Genomic DNA, 17,774 nt, shown 5'->3' with positions numbered 1-17,774 from the left:
GCACATACATCAAAACAACCATACCCTACACGGATACCAGGAATGTATGAGGTTAATTTTTAAAATGTAATTTATTAATCAACATTCAAAAAAATACATTTCATGGGTGCTCATAGATCAATCAGAAACAGGTGGAAACGAACACAAACAGCCAGGTCACAAAAATAATTATATGTGCGATGCTAGGTGGAACAAAAAACTCATGTACCAATAAATGCTCCTACTCCTGATAATATTGCACAGATTATAGAAAATAAATACTTGGAAGCAGCTTGATCAATGAATCAATGAATGTAATGCATTACAAAAAATACATCATGGCGTCTGACCGCTGGAAAACAGCCTTCAACACCCGTGATGGCCACTACGAGTACCTGGTAATGCCGTTTGATCTAATCAATGCACCTGCTGTTTTCCAAGAGTTCGTCAATGACAATTTCAGGGATCTGCTGTACACCTGTGTTGTTGTCTATCTAGACGATATTCTAATTTTTTCTACTGACCTGGTCTCGCATCGCAGGCAAGTGTGCCTAGACTTACAGAGGCTCAGGGAGAACAAACTGTATGCCAAGTTTGAAAAGTGTCTCTCTGAACAATCCTCTTTGCCTTTCCTCGGTTACATTGTTTCCTCCACAGGATTAAAAATGGATCCAGAGAAGTTATCAGCTGTACTCAAGTGGCCTCGTCCGTCTGGGTTGAAGGCCATACAGCGATTTCTGGGCTTTGCCAACTACTACAGACAATTTATTCCTAACTTCTCCACCCGAGTGGCGCCCATCTCAGCTCTGACCTGGAAAGGTACAAATCCCAAGGATTGGCCTCCTGAGGCTGAGGAGGCTTTTGTTTCTCTCAAAAAGGCCTTTGCTGTCGCACCTGTTCTTCATCGTCCTAATGTGGGGAGGAGGACCCCCATATAGTGATTGGGCCGGAACCAAGGGGACCGCCATCAGAGTTATTGAAGGAATCACCTCAGGAGGATTACAAAGGGAGACATGCGACTGGGGTTGTCAGGGCAACAGGGGGCGGGGCTAGGGTAAAAGGAGCAGGGGACGCGCTGAAGTGGCAGTTGGAGAGGAGCCAGAGTGAAAGCAGGGAGGAGAGTGACTTGCAGGGGCACCGACAAGAGCCTGTGAGGAGAAAGCTGCACATTTATCGACGAGAGAGACTGTTACCGGAGACTGCTACCCACCCCCGTTCTCAGAGAATCGTCCCCGCTGTCCCCCGCCTTGGCGAGAGAGGAACTTTACCTCAGGTTGTGGCCGTGAGTACCCGTAACCAGGCCACAGAGGCCTGGGCACTTCCCCCCAGCCTTCCCCCATCACGCCGACCCGGCCGTCACCGGCCTGAAGGTACGCCACCTCGTCATAGGCGAGATAAAAGGCTCGCTACCCTAGCTTTGGGAGAGACTCCTTGATAAAGGACGGCTACAGGTCATCTGGGGAACTGCGTCATCACCGCGCGCCACCTCCATCATTTTCTTCAGGGCCTGTTGCGCCCCACCGTCATCGCTTTCTTCAGGGCCTGTTGCGCCCCAACGACATCGCTTCCTTCAGGGCCTGTTGTGCCCCAGCGGCAGTGCTTTCTTCAGGGCCTGTTGCGCCCCAGCGGCAGAGTTTTCTTCAGGGCCTGTTGCGCCCCAGCGGCAGCGCTTTTTTCAGGGCATGTTGCGCCCCAGCGGCAGCGTTTCCTTCAGGGCCTGTTGCGCCCCTGTGGCAGCGCTTTCTTCAGGGCCTGTTGCGCCCCAACGGCAGAGTTTTCTTCAGGGCCTGTTGCGCCCCAACGGTATTGCTTTCTTCAGGGCCTGTTGCGCCCCACCGTCATCACTTTCCTCAGGGCCTGTTGAGCCCCATCCCTCCCTGGAGTAACGAGGCGTCAGGACAGCCGCCTCAGCGACCTCTACGCGGCCACGTTCACGAACCTGTCAGCCCCTGGAAGGCTAAGTACCGCAATAGTGTTGTTGAGATTGTTGAGTCCCTGCGTGGACTGTTTGTCCCAGTATATCTTGTTTGTTCAGTTAAGCCCCAGCGGCTAGTTTGATAAAAAGTTATTTCACCAACCACCATCCGTCTAGTGTCTCGTCACTGCATCCTGCGAACCTGTAGAACCCTACACTAACTCCAATGAACAATTTTTTCGTCTATGCCTCTTCAGTAGGTGCGGGAGCAGTACTAACCCAGAAATCGTCCTCCGGGCGAATGCATTCCTGTGGTTTTTTTCCAAGGTTTTTTCTTCCACAGAGAGGAATTATTAAGTTGGAGATCGGGAATTATTGGCTATCAAATTAGCTCTGCATGAGTGCAGGCATCTTCTAGAAGGAGCTCTTCATCAGGTAGTCGTATACACCGATCACACAAACCTTGCTTACCTCCAAACTGCGCAAAGGCTGAATCCTCGTCAAGCCCGCTGGGCTTTGTTTTTTGCTCGTTTTAATTTTGTTCTTCATTTTCACCCAGCTGACAAATGTCAAAGCAGATGCACTTTCCAGAGCCTTTCTACCTCCTGATCAAGAAGAAGAACCGCAGCACATCACTGAACCCTCAAGGTTAGTCGCTGTTGCTTCTGCTGATCTTGCCCGGCTCCCCCCGGGAAGACTTTCATGTCAGCTTCTGAACGTACTCGTCTCCTTCAGTGGGGTCACTCATCCAAGTTGGCTGGTCACGCCGGCCAGAGAAAGACTCTGCAACTCATCTCCCGGTACTACTAGTGGCCTGCCATGGCAGGTAAGCTTCAGCCTCTTCCAATTCCGTCTGCCCCCTGGCAGCGTATCGCGATGGACTTCATCACAGATCTTCCAATCTCATCTGGCTGTTCTGTGGTGTGGGTAGTGGTGGATCGCTTCTCTAAAATGGCTCACTTCGTTCCGCTACCTGGTCTTCCAACTGCTCCTGAGTTGGCAGATCTGTTCATCCGGCACATCTTCCGTCTCCATGGTTTCCCTCTCCACATTGTGTCCGACAGAGGAGTCCAGTTCACCTCAAGATTCTGGAGAGCAGTTTGTAAACTGGTAAGAATTGAACTAGATTTTTCCTCAGCATACCATCCCCAGTCCAACGGACAAGTGGAGAGGACAAATCAAATCCTGGCTGGATTCCTGCGATACTTTGTCAGTGTCCATCATGACGACTGGGTAGACTTACTGTCCTGGACCGAATTTTCTTACAACAATCAAGTAACTGAATCTTCTGGAAAGTCTCCCTTTCAGATTGTCTTCGGATTGCAACCTGGAATACCTCTTCACAATCTCCGGATCATCTGGCGTTCCAGCTGCCGATACTTTCTCCGAAGATTTTTCTAAGGTCTGGAGGGATACCAAAACTGCTCTGCAGAAAGCCTCCCAGCATATGAAAAGGCATGCGGACAAGAGATGTTTGGATGCGCCTGTCTTTCGTCCCAGAGACAAGGTATGGCTCTCTTCTAAGTACATCCATTTAAAGATGCCATCCTACAAATTGGGTCCCCGGTTCATCGGACCATTTGAGATCTTGAGACAGATCAATCCAGTCTCGTACAAGCTGAAGTTGCCCACTTCCCTACGTGTGCCTAACTCCTATCATGTTTCTCTCCTCAAACCAGTAGTTTTGAGTCCCTTCTTTAAGAATTCGGGTACCACTTCTGACCCTGTCTCGGAGGATGATGTTTTTGAGGTAAAACATACCTGGCCGTAAGAAAAGTAAGGGGTAAGACCTACTACCTGGTGGACTGGAAGGGTTTTGGTCCTGAGGAGAGATCTTGGGAGCCTAGGGAGAACATCCAGGCTCTTCTTCTCCTTAAATGGTTCTACGCAGGTTTGAAGAAGAGGGGGTGTAAAGAGGGGGATACTGTAACACCCGGTCCCCGTCCTGGCACTGCGCCAGGTCTGCCACTGTTACACCTGGCCCCCGTCCTGGCGCTGCGTCCAGGCCTGCCGCTGCTCTCCATTCTGGGCACTCACCTCGAGCCTCACATGCTGCCCTTAAGCAGCAGCCGGTCTCCTCTGGATCTCATGCTGCTGCTCAGCGTTCTGGTCTCCCTCCTGCCTCCTCTTCCTGGCGTCCTGTGAAGAGATCTGTAGCTAAGGCTATTAGGGCCCGTCCGCCCACTCTCTTGCCTTCTTAAAGGGGCGGCGTGCATTATTCAAAAAGTGCAATTAAGCAATGGGAGCGCACTGGCTGCTTTTCTGGCCTCTGCTCCATAGGAAGAGCGCCGGAGCAACAAGTATCTATCATTGCTACATCCGGTTCTCATGCTAACCTGTCTGCGCTGCGTCTGCAGTCTCTGTGCATTGTCTAATATCTAATGCTCTTTGTCTCCACAGCATATCAGTATCCTGTGTTACCTGGTTATATCTGCAACCATCTGGGCCTAAGCCATCCCGTTCCGCCTACAGTCATCCGAGTCCAAGGACTGTGTGAAGGTTACTGGAACCGACTCCTTACCAACTACTCGGATCCAGGACCCAGCTCTATACGGACTCTGATGTAACTTTTGTTATCCCTTTTGGTCCCGCTGGGACAGCTGCCACGTGTTCGGGGTCTAACTGGAGGTAGCACCTCTGTCCTCAGGGTATTCCATTCTGGCCCTGCCTGAGGGGCTTTACTACGTGTACCCGGGCTCACTAGTCACGCCCCCTTCAGAGCCCCCCAGACCGTGGTCCCGAGGTTCCACTTAAAAAATAAAAACGAATGTGAACTTCACATCCCTGCCTCCGCTTCCATTCGTTACAAAAGGTGACCTCAACCCCACAAATATGAACCCCACTTGCCACCGCCACAGGGCAAGGGGGAAGAGGCGTGTAAAGCCCCAGAATTGGCGCATCTAATAGATGTGCACCGACCCATTCACTTGAATGAGTCTACGTGTGTCTACTGTACGTGTGTAAACTGTCACCACACGTACTGGACATACTGACTTCTGAAACAGCCCTTAGGTGGAGGATTACATGACAGCAGATTTACTGGTCCTTTAATGATAATCTCTGTTGATCAAACAGTGATTTTAAGAAAACTACAGCAAACAGCCCAGTAAGTGACTTATCATTGGAAACAAGGATTCCTTCTCTACATTATACTGCTCTTAGATTTGGTGGCAAAAATCTGTCACCAAGTATTTGCTAAGTAATCCGAACGCAGCATGATGTAGGGACAGAAATCGTGATCCCAGCGATGTGTCACTTACTGGGCTGCTTGGGGCAGTTTTAATAAAATCACTGTTTTCTTTGCTAGAAATCTAGCTGAGCTCTGAATGCTGAGCTCTGTATACCATCAGTCACAGGGCCATAATTACCATTAGGAACTAAAGGGGAGGTGCCATATGGAGGCACATTAAAAGGAGAGGCGCCACCAAATATATTTTTTTAACTCTCCTTTTTGTGTCCCTACAGACTTGTAAGTCATTCTGGTCTGAATGCGGCTTTAGGCTGACTTACCATAGAGTGCATTAACAAACAAAGTGTCTTGGACAGCAGGAGCAAATTTGTCATGGTCACTAATGCTGTTGTACATCATAATAATTAATGACATTTGTACATTTCAATATGAGATATATTTTCCATGTACAATAGGGAGAGAAACCTACATCTAAAGGGCCCGTTACACATAGCGATATCGCTAGCAATATCGCTGTAACGTCACTGGTTTTGTGACGTAGCAGCGATATTGCTAGCGAAATCGCTACATGTGATACTTACCTCCGACCGGCTCCCTCGCTGCCTATCACTAATCGCGCGAGAATGTCCTGGACCATTTCTCGTTGGGCGCTTCCTGTGGCGCCGACGAGCGACGCGTGGACGCGGGCGGGAGGACGTCAGGATCGCCGCATCTGACAGGTAAGTAACGACCCCCGATCGATGCTATGTCCCTGGTGAGATCTGCCTGTGTGGCAGCTCACTAGCGACCACTTAGCGATGCACCAGCGATCCATATCGTTGTCAGTATCGCTGGTGCATCGCTTAGAGTAATGGTACCCTAATAGAAAGGAGTATTGAGGAGGAGAACATCACCCTAGAGAACATTATTCTGACTCTGTAAGTGCTGAGATTTAACGAGATAATAAAAGTAAACGTTCTAGATAACAATGATCTTTATTCTTACAGTTTCTCCTCTCTCCTCCCACCATGGGCTGTAACTAAAGGGGGTTTTACACTAAGCGATATCGCTAGCAATATCGCTAAAACGTCACTGGTTTTGTGACGTTATAGCGATATTGCTAGCGATATCGCTATGTGTGATACTTACCAGCGACCGGCTCCCCCGCTGTCCATCGCTGATCGCGCGAGAATGTCCGGCTCCATTTCTCGTCGTCAGCTTCCTGCTGGGCTTCCTGCTGTGGCGTCCAGCGACGCGTGGAGGCGGGCGGGAGGACGCAGGATCGCTGTGTGTGAATGGTAAGTATCGTGCGCTGCGTCGCTGCTGCATCGCTGTGAGATCTTTCTGTATGAAAGCTCACTAGCGATCATTTAGCGATGCACCAGCGATCCTGACCGGGTCGGATCGCTGGTTGGATCGCTGGTGCATCGCTAAATGTAAAAGGGCCTTTAGTGTGGAGCTTAGTTACATTTTACACTAAGTTGCATGGAAACTGTGAGAATGTGACCGGGGGACACAATAGTTACCAGCAAGATTCTATGAAAAACCCACCTACTATGCAGAGGGCTACAGCACAGCTGTATGTAGGTGTCTGAGGCAGTGCTGCACCTAAGGCCACGTTCACACAGTCAGTATTTTGTCAGTATTTTACATCAGTATTTGTAATCCAAAATCAGGAGTGGAACAATCAGAGGAAACGGTCAGGGTCAGACAACCTGCCAGATCTGAAAAGTACCAAAGCCTCAGATTTATAGTAGTTAACCTTGAAATCCGAACATCTACTAAAATCCCCCAAGACCTCCATTATAACTGGAACTGCCTGGGTTGGGTTGGCGATGAACAGAAGTATGTCATCAACAGAAGCTGAAAATTTTACTGAGGTATTGCCAACCCCTATGCCTTTAAACACTGACAGATTCTGGAGGGTTCTCAACAGCGGGTCAAACGCCACATTAAACAATAGTGGAGACAGTGAACAACCCTGGCGTGTACCACGCTGAATCCTAAAGGGCTCCGACAGAGTGTTATTTATGGACAGCCTGGACACTGAACCTCTATAAATTGCTTTAACAGCATCACAGAACCATGGGGCAAACCCTCTAAATGCCAGTATGTCATGCAGGTAATCCCAGGCCACTCTATCGAACGCCTTATTGACATCCAGGCTGACCAGACCACAACAGATCGCATATGGGTCGCCCTCCCAGGGCCGCGGGGTACTCGGTACCGGGCCGGAATCAGTGGGATGTGTCACAGCAGCAGTGACCCGGACCGTGGCCCTGGGCGCCCAAGTAATGGGGAAATGTGAATGGTGGAATAGTTTGTGACGCCACCTGTGGTGTTCGGCAAGTGAGATGTTAGGCCGACGCTGCTTGCAGATCCTCTGGGGCTGGTGATGGGTTGCAGCCAAGATGGTGAAGCTCCTCACAGGTGGAGCTGTAGCCCCAGGGCAGTGTAGATGTAGGGGAAGAGGAGAGGCGTAGGCGGTGTAGAAGCTGGTACCCAGATGTAGCGGTGCTGGGTGTGTTGGCGCAAGAATCAATGGAGGACACCAGGTCTTGTAGTTCCAAAGCTTTACTCACAGTCTGTAGTACACACAGGTGCCGGCCTCCATGCCATGTCCTCTGGGTCAGGGACTCAGCCAACCTCCAGGCAAGATGGAGTGCTCCCTTCCAACGCTCCGCCAACATGTGCTTTTCTGAACGTCTCCTCTTATAGCGCCTTTTAGTGTGAAGATCTCCTAGTACTGAGTTACACTGGAGTTCCTCCTAACAGATGTTCCCAAGAACTCCACTTGTACGGCAGACAGCTGTAGCCTGCTTCGGGGACTCCTTACTCCTGAGTCTCTATCCGTGCTGCTGTTGAGCCCTCAAGTCTTATATGGGAGTAGTGCATTTACAGCCCACTACTCCACCGGTGACTGCTGCAGAACCATTAGTGTCCATACAACCTTGCGCTTAGAACTTCTAGGCAGGGTTCTTCCTCTAACCCACGTCCTCTGTGTTCTCTTATTCTCCTACGTTCCGTACTTGTCTTTCTTTCCTATGGAAGCTCAGGCTTCAGTTCAATGTCTTTCTCCTTCTTTCCTTTCCCGTGCCAGCAGACCCGGGTCACTCAGGTCTGCTGCAGCACTCCTTCCTCCATCCCTCTCTCAGGGATCTTCTTTCCTCACTCCTCTCTGAGTGACTGACTGACCTAAATCCTAAACCTTCCCACTCTTTTATGTATTCTCATCTCCACCCACCTCCCAGCACGTTTCGTGTTCCAAGCAGGGAGCCACCAAAGGTGCTCTGCTACACTCTAAGCAAGGAGCCACAATGTGGCTTTGCTGAACTACCCTGTTGTGTGGGGTGCGAGTGTTGGAGCGTGGTCAGGAGTTCCCACCTTACCTGGATGGTGGGGCACCACACCTTAGGAGAAGGTGCAGTACCTCTGTGACGACTGAGCCTCAGGGGCGCCACACATACATTTATGTGCTCTACTGAAAGATATGGCTCCCAATGCCGTTCTAATGTTATATGTAATTAATTTTCCATGAACAAAACCTGTTTGTTGGGGTGTAATCAATTCTGGGATTATTTTTTGCATTCTGTCAGCCCGAATCTTAGTAAATATCTTGACATCAGAATTGAGTATTGAAACTGGTCTGTACCCCTCGACCTGCATGTGATCTTTGCCTGGTTTGGGAAGAACAATGATAGCAGCCTCATTAACCTGTCAGGAATGCGCCCACCACCCACCACATTGTTGCATACTTCACAAAGATGAGGTGTCACGGAGGCTCCCAAAATTTTATAATGTTCATTGCTCAACCCGTCCGGACCAAGGGCTTTAGCTATTTTTAATGTATTAATGACCTGAAGAACTTCGTCAGTAATGATAGGAGAGTTAGGAATTTTTCTCTGATCCTCAGTAAGTTTTGGTGCTACGTCATTTTGTAAAAATGTTGTGTGTTGCTCCACCCCCTGGTTCTGATTTATATAGGTCCCCAAAGAAAGATCTAAATTCGTTCACTATCTCCTAATTTTTAATTAGAATAGGGCCATTATGTTGTATTTTATGTATTCTTGTGGCTGTTCTGTATGGCCCCGTGAGGGAGGCAAGTACCTTTCCTGATTTGTTACCCCACTTGAAATATTTATTTTTTTGGTAGTCCAGTTTGTACAGGGCCATCTCGTGTGCCAATGTAACTGCTTCCTCTTTGGTCTCTAAAAATTTCAGTTTTGTTAGTAATGTGTTGTTGGCCTTGAACTCTTTGTATGCTTGGGTTAGTGTTTTCTGCACCACCAATGTTTGTTCTAATAATCTTTTCTTTTTGTGGCTAACGTAGGAAATAATTTGCCCCCTTAATACAGCCTTAGAGGCTGCCCAAAGTAGATCCACCTCATCACAGTGATTCCGATTGTCATTCTTGTAGACGTCCCAGGAAAGCTGATGGTATTTTGTGAAGTCGTGTGATTGGTAGAGATTCGAGGGGAACTGCCACCATTTCTCACAATATATCTGGTTCATTAGACTAGATTTGAATGTTATAGGACCATGGTCTGACATGTGATTATTTAGAATATCCGACTGCTAAAGAAAAACAAAAACAAAAAACAAATATCCTGAAATAAAAAAGTAAAGAAAAAATTGCATGAAGGTAATAATAATAATGATGATAATAATGATGAGTGTACAAGCCAATAATCTATCCTAATGTGTGTGTCATGTACATGGAAGTCTATCAAACCTAAATGGTCCATCAGTGATTGTATACAACTACCTTGTGATGTTTTTTGTTGTGTTTGAGCATTCGACCTGTCCATAGAAGTATCGTGGGCCTTGTTAAAGTCACCACCCACAATCAACTGAGATGAGTCCCAGCCTGCTATGCTCTCCAAAATCTTGGCTTTAAATTGTGAGTCTGGGGAGTTAGGGGCATATATATTAACCAAACTAAAGATCGTCCCCACTATTGTAACCTTAACAACGAGAAACCTCTCCATTGGATCCTCTAGCACCTCTAATATATCATAGTTAATGCATTTATTGATCATAGAATCAAAGTACCATAGAATCGTACAGTTGGAAGGGACCTGCTGGGCCATCTGGTCCAACCCCCTGCTCAAAGCAGGATTCGCTAAATCATCCCAGATAGATATCTGTCCAGCCTCTGTTTGAAGACTTCTATTGAAGGAGAACTCACCACCTCTCATGGCAGCCTGTTCCACTCATTGATCACTCTAACTGTCAAAAAGATTTTTCTAATATCTAATCTGTGTCTCCTCCCATTCAGTTTCATCCCATTGCTTCTAGTCTTTCCTTGTGCAAATGAGAATAAAGATGATCCTTCTGCAATGTGACAGCCCTTGAGATATTTGTAGACAGTTATTAAGTCTCCTCTCAGTCTTCTCTTTTGCAAGCTAAACATTCCCTAATCCTGCAACCTTTCCTCATAAGACAGGGTTTGCAGACCGGTCACCATTCTGGTCGCTCTTTTCTGTACTTGCTCCAGTTTGTTGATGTCTTTTTTAAAATGTGGCGCCAAAAACTGGACACAGTATTCCAGATGAGGTCTGACCAAAGAGGAGTAGAGAGCAATAATGACTTCACGTGATCTAGACTGTATGCTTCTGTTAATACATCCTACAATTGCATTTGCCTTTTTTGCTGCTGCATGTCACGCTGGTGCCTTAGCTGATTGGCGCGAGCCGGGGGGTTTGTTGCCCCACTGCGTCACAAACCAGACTACCCTGGAAGGGACGTGACTACGACAGCTACCTCGGTGTTCGCTGGAGCCTCTAATGGTGAGGTCAGGCTTGTGCGGCAGATAGCTGTCGGGTGCCACTCCAGGGTGGTGTCTGGCTGTGGCTGCGGATCCCACTCGGGGACAAATCACTTGGATAGATAGAAGCTACAGACAGGCAGGCAGGTAGACACGACAGGCATGGCTGAGACACTGGGCAATCAGGCGTGGCTTGGAGACACTGGGCAAGCAGGCGTGGCTTGGAGACACAGGGCAAGCAGGCACGGCTTGGAGACACAGGGCAAGCAGGCACGGCTTGGAGACACTGGGCAAGCAGGCACGGATTGGAGACACAGGGCAAGCAGGCACGGCTTGGAGACACAGGGCAAGCAGGCACGGCTTGGAGACACAGGGCAAGCAGGCACGGCTTGGAGACACAGGGCAAGCAGGCACGGCTTGGAGACACAGGGCAAGCAGGCACGACTTAGAGACACAGGGCAAGCAAGCACGGCTTGGAGACACAGGGCAAACAGGCACGGCTTGGAGACACAGGGCAAGCAGGCACGGCTTGGAGACACAGGGCAAGCAGGCATGGCTTGGAGACAGGGCAAGCGGGCATGGTTTGGAGACACAGGGCAAGCGGGCACGGCTTGGAGGCACAGGGCAAGCAGACACGGCTGGAGACACAGGGCAAGCGGGCACGGCTTGAGACACAGGACAGGCGGGCATGGCTTGAGACACAGGACAGGCGGGCACGGCTTGAGACACAGGACAGGCGGGCACAGCTCGAGACACAGGGCAGGTAGATGTGGTGTGCGAAGGAACAGGTAGGGTCCTGTTCAAATAGGACATGCAGGTACGGGTACAGATAGGAGAGTGGAATATGACAAAAGGAGGAGTGCGGAGTAGGCGGAGCCGCAGGTGTGCGGAGTAGGCAGAGCCTGCAAGAGTACAAGGTAGGCGGAGCTTGCAAGAGTGCAAGGTAGGTGGAGCTTGCAAGAGTGCAAGGTAGGCAGTGCTTGCAAGAGTGCATGGTAGGCGGAGCTTGCAAGAGTGCAAGGTAGGCGGAGCTTGCAAGAGTGCAAGGTACAGACAGGGAGGACATAGGGAAAGACACAGCAGGGAAAGGAACCACAGACAAGGAGACTGACAGACAGAGGTAAGACAGAGTTCAGACAGAGACACAGTACAAGACAAGGTACAGGGACTGAAGGACACAGGGACAAGGATATTCTGCCTCCTGGAGGGCGAGCAAAGAAGTACCAGGCAAATACTCAGACAAAGCTAGGACAAGACAGAGACCAGGATATTCGCCTCCTGGCGGGCAACCAGAGTGTACAAGACAAAGCTAGGAGTAGGCCTGTCAGAGAAGGCAAGATATAGGACAGGGCTTGGCTTCCTCAGCAGCAATTAGCTAACCGAGTTTGAGACATTGCACAGGCCAGGGTTAGTGGGTGTGGCGGAACTAAATAGTCAAGGGCTCTAGGTGATTGGTCAGGGACAGATTACATAGGTGCACCCTGACTGCATAAGAACCAGAGAGTTCTGGCACCACCCCCCTATACACACATAGCTTGGAAGCATACAGGGAGCAGAGGCACAGAGCACGGAGCACAGGGCTGGCAACAGACAGAATTCACAGCATGGCTTGAAGCAGAAAGTAAGTTGGTGTGCGGGGGATGGGAGGCCATGCAGTGATGCCAGCAGGGTTGTTACAGTGCATCACACTGTTGACTCATATTCAGTCTGTGATCTATTAATATACCCAATTCTTTTTCACATGTGCTGTTGCTTAGCCCTATTCCTCCCATTCTGTCTATGTTTTTTTCATTTTTATTGCCCAGATGTAGTACTTTGCATTTTTCCCTGTTAAAAACCATTCTGTTAGTTGTTGCCCACTGCTCCAGTTTATTTATATCTTTTTGAATCTTCTCTCTCTCTTCTCTAGTATTAGCTATCCCTCCTAGCTTTGTGTCATCAGCAAATTTAATCAGTTTACCCTCAATTCCTTCATCTAAATCGTTGATAAAGATGTTGAACAATACAGGGCCCAGGACAGAGCCCTGTGGTACCCTACTTGAGACATTCTTCCAACTGGATGTGCAGCCATTTACGACCACTCTTTGGGTCCGATCACTAAGCCAGTTATGAAGCCACCTAACAGTTGCCTTGTCCATTCCATACTTAGTCATTTTTTCAATAAGGATTGTGTGAGATACTTTGTCAAATGCTTTGCTGAAGTCAAGATATACTATATCTACAGCATTTCCCTGATCCACCCAATCAGTGATTCTGTCATAGAAGGAAATTAAGTTAGTCGGACATGACTTATTAGTTACAAACCCATGCTGACTCTGTTTAATCACTTCATTCTTATCCAGGTACTGACAGACATGTTGTTTAATAATTTGTTCAGAGATCTTTCCTGGTATAGCAGTCAGACTCACCAGCCTATAGTTGCCTGGGGCGACATTAGTTGCCTGGGGCCACCTTCTTCCTCTTTATGAAGATAGGAACAACATTTGCTCTTCTCCAGTCTTCTGGGACTTCTCCTGTTCTCCACGAATTTTCAAAGATTATGGAGAGCGGTTCAAAAATTTCTTCTGCTATCTCCTTCAATACTCTGGAGTGTAATTCATCTGGACCTGGAGACTTGAATTCATTTAGGTCAGCAAAGTGTTTCCTCACTATATTTCTGTTTATAGATATCCTGGATTCTTCTATTCCCTTAATAGGACAGTGAAGAATAGTTGATGTTACATTTCCTTTCTGAGAGAAAACACATGCAATAATAGGAATTTAAAAGTTCGGCCTTCTCAACATCCTGTCTTACCATTTCATCATTTTCATCCTGTAAAAATCCTATAGCATCTTTGACTTTTCTTTTACTTTTGACATATCCCCAAAATCCTTTATTATTGCTTTTGACGTCTCTTGCAAGCCTCAATTCATTGTCAGCTTTAGTTAATCTGATTCGTGCCCTGCAGGCTCTGCAGACAGCATTATATTCTTCTTTAGATATGCCTCCCTCTTTCCATTTTATAAACATTTATTTCTTCCTTTTTAGCATGTGCTTAAGTTCTGTGTTCATCCATCCTGGTTTCCTTAAATGCTTCCTATTCTTCCCTCTTTTCAGAATTGTTAACAATTGTGCTTTGAGAATTTCATTTTTCAAGATTTCCCATCCTTCCTGGACATTTTTGTCCTTAAGGATTTCCAGCCATTGGATCCCTCCAATTCTTTTTTTGAATCCCTTAAAATCTGCCTTTCTGAAATCTAACCTTGACGTCTGAGTCTTCACAGGTCTTCCTCCTCTAGTTATCATAAATTCTAAAATAGCATGGTCGCTACCTCCTAGGGTCCCAGCCACTTTTGCCTCCTCAACCATTTCCTCCCTGTTTATAAGGATTAGATCCAAGGTAGCAGTTCCCCTTGTTTTCTCCCCTACCTTTTGGAAGATAAAGTTGTCAGCAAGAGAGGATAAGAATTTCCTTGACCTGTTAGTTTTGCCTGAGAGAGATTCCCAACAAATGTCTGGATAGTTGAAATCTCCCATGACAACTATGTCATAATTTTTGGAGAACTCGGCCATTTGATGCATAAAGAGTTCATCCATATTTTCAGCTTGCACAGGCAGCCTGTAGTAAATGCCTACAATGGTGTCCTTTCCACTGTTCTGTCCCTGTATTCTTACCCAAATAGTTTCCACAGAACTCCCAGTCTCTGAAGCTTGGATCTCTGTTTTGAATGGGTCACCGAGGAGAAAAAACAAAACAAGCTAAGTCACAGAAAACCAGAGAGGTTGGTAACTATGCAGATTGCAGATCCCTGATCCTAACCACACAACTAGCAGCAGCCATAGAGCGTACCTACGATTGTCATAGATGCTTCATCACAGCCGGAGGACTAAATAAGCCTGAAGCAAGAAAAGGGGAAAACTAACTGCCCCAGAGCAGACACCAAAGGAAAGACAGCCCCCACACATGTATTGACGGTGAAACAAGATGAAAGCACAAACACAGGCAGGAAAATAGGCTGAGCAAACGATGGGGCCCAAACTAACTAGAAAGGATAGGAAAGGAAAGACACTGTCTGCAATCTGCAAAAAACCCTACAAAAATAAAGTCCAACACTTCTGATAGCAAAATTAACACTGAAGTCACTTGACTTCTCCAACTATATCAGCACTCTGAAATATTCTGAGACAGAGCAAAAAGAGGCCAATCTAATAAGGGACAAAAAGCAAATTGGCAAATACAGATAAATAAGGATGGAAATTTAGCGCAGCCCCAGCCGGGGCTGGCTGACCACACAAAAAACTGAATAGACCAACAAAAACAAGTGTGAACATTAGCAGAAAAACTTAGCTTTAGATGACTGGAACAGAGCTGAAAACCAAGACCTGACAAGCCAGAAGGAATCACCAGCACCAGAATAGGGCGTCGGCTGTCTTAAATCCAGTCTGAGATTCCTGAGGTCCAATCGTCATCCTCATTATCAGGTGGCAGATCTCTACTGATTAAATCAGCCTCACTACCTCCTGTTATCACCAGAGGGAGCCTGGAAGGAGAACTCACAACTGGTGGACCAGAAAATGAACTCACAACAGATCTCTGTGCAGATATACGTGTTTCTAACATACAATGCGACACCTCCTCCTCGTTTATCAAATCTGTTTCTTGCAAATAAGTTGTATCCTTCTAGCCTTGTACTCCAATCATGTGTATTGTCCCACCAAGTTTCTGTGATTCCAATTACATCATATTTCTTTTCCTGCATTAGTAGTTCCAATTTTCCTTGTTTGTTGCCCATGCTTTGTGCATTAGTATAGAAACATTTTAGCTTGTGATTGGTTTCTCTTTCTCCAATATTTTTATTATTTTGATTTTTTTGTCTTTGTCTTTCTTCCCATTTCTAATAGAGTTCTCAATAGTAGAGTTGACCGACTGTAGTCAGATCGGGTTTCATGAAACAAAATTTGTTTCAGATGAAACTGGTCCGACTAGGGCAAAAAAAGTCGGAGTTTCGTCCGAAACCCGACCCCAATGCAAGTCAATGGGAAATAAAAGTTGGCATTGAGCGGATGACATTCATCCACTCAATGCCGACTTTTATTCCCCATTGACTTGCATTGGGGTCGGGTTTCAGACGAAACTCCGACTTTTTTTCCCTAGTCGGACCAGTTTCATCTGAAACAAATTTTGTTTCATGAAACCCGATCCGACTAAAGTAGCTTAACTCTACTCAATAGCATTTGTCAGGTGTATGGCTTTTTCTGGCCTTTTGCTTCCCTTCCCACATTGTTCTAGTTTAAAGCTCTCCTTATAAGTGTAGCAAGGCGACTTCCAAATACATGTTTTCCAGTCTTCGTAAGGTGCACCCCATCTTTAGCAAGTAGTCCATCGTATAGGTAATTCACTCCGTGATCAAGAAATCCAAATCCTTGCTGACGGCACCATCGATGTAGCCAGTTGTTCACCTGCAGAACCTTATTCCACCTCCTTGTTCCATGGCCATCCATTGGGAGGATGGAAGAGAAGACCACCTGCGCTCCCAGTTCTTTCACTTTCTTACCTAAGTTTTCAAAGTCACTGCAGATGGTTTCCAGGTCGTTTCTTGCTGTGTCATTTGTCCCCACATGTATTAGCAGGAATGGATAGTCGTCTGTAGGTCTGAAGAGTCCTGATATCCTGTCAGACACATCTTTAATTTTTGCACCTGGAAGACAGCACATTTCTCTTGAGGTTATATCCGGTCTGCAGATTGCGGCCTCTGTTCCTCTCAACAGGGAATCCCCCATGACCACCACTCTCTGTTTCTTCTTCACAACATTTTTCTTTCTCCATCCAGGACGACTCTGATGGCGTACAAGGTTGCTGTTTGTGGGCAAAGTCTTATCCTGATGTATTTCTTCATCGTTCTCCTGTGTAAGAGCCTGGTACTGGTTCCTGAGCAGTATGGGTGCTGCTGACGCCTCCCGATCCTCCTGCTTCTTTGGGTCACATGTTTCCATTCCTCTGTTTCTTCAGGTGCACTTCGAATTTCTTCTCTTTCTGTACCTTGAAGAGATAATTCTGCTCTGTCTAAGAACTCTTCACCTTCCTTAATGATTTTCAATGTAGCTAACCTCTCTTCGAGATTTTGCAACTTTTCCTCCAACAGGGACACAAGCTTGCATTTGTGGCATGTGAAGTTTGGCTTTTCCACTGGTAAGTCTGTGAACATGCAGCAAGAAATGCAGCTCACCAAATGGCTCCTGGCCTCTTCCATATTGTTATTATTAAAGGGATTTCAAAGCAATGAAAAATGAGCCCGCTATTTTTTTGAGTATGATGCCCCAGCACACAGAGTATATTTCCTACGGTAAAAGAATGGGTGATTATCCTTTATCCAATGTGTTTCCTGTAGGAAAATAATATGAAAATTTTCCTTGCGCGAATCGTGGACCCCTCCGAAGTCATTTTGTCAGTCATTAACCCACTCCCATACGCGGAAACAGTTGCCCAGATACCATCATATGTAAATTAGATTTCCGCCCATCCCAGCGAGTAGGCGCAAAACCCCCCAAACCAATAGATTTATGATTGTGCACAAAGACCCTCCCCACCCTAACCCCCCATAACTTTAGCAAATTCAATTTTTCAATTATAGCTACATTGGTCAAAAGCAGGATGAGCAAAATTTGAAGGGCTAACATGCCCAGAAACAGGAAAAAAACTAAGCAAAAAAAGAATAAGAAACAGCGACATCGCCATATTTGAGTTAAACCGAGTTGGCTCTATTAGTTCAGGTATCTCCATGTTCTGACCGCATCACTTGAAACTCTCCCTGGAAAAACTTTAGAGCCTCCTTCGGGTCTTCAAAGATCCAATTTTTTCCAGACAAGCCAAAGCGCAGGACCACAGGATATTGCAACACGAAGTGGATATTTTTGTCCACTAAAAGTTTGCATGCAGGGTTGAAAGCTCTGCGCCTGGCCGCCA

This window comes from Dendrobates tinctorius, unplaced genomic scaffold, assembly GCF_039654945.1.
Source record: "Dendrobates tinctorius isolate UK_male_01 unplaced genomic scaffold, ASM3965494v1 ptg000051l, whole genome shotgun sequence".
Lineage (NCBI taxonomy): Eukaryota > Metazoa > Chordata > Amphibia > Anura > Dendrobatidae > Dendrobates > Dendrobates tinctorius.
The sequence above is the reverse complement of the archived record's forward strand: the minus strand, read 5'-3'. Positions refer to the sequence as shown.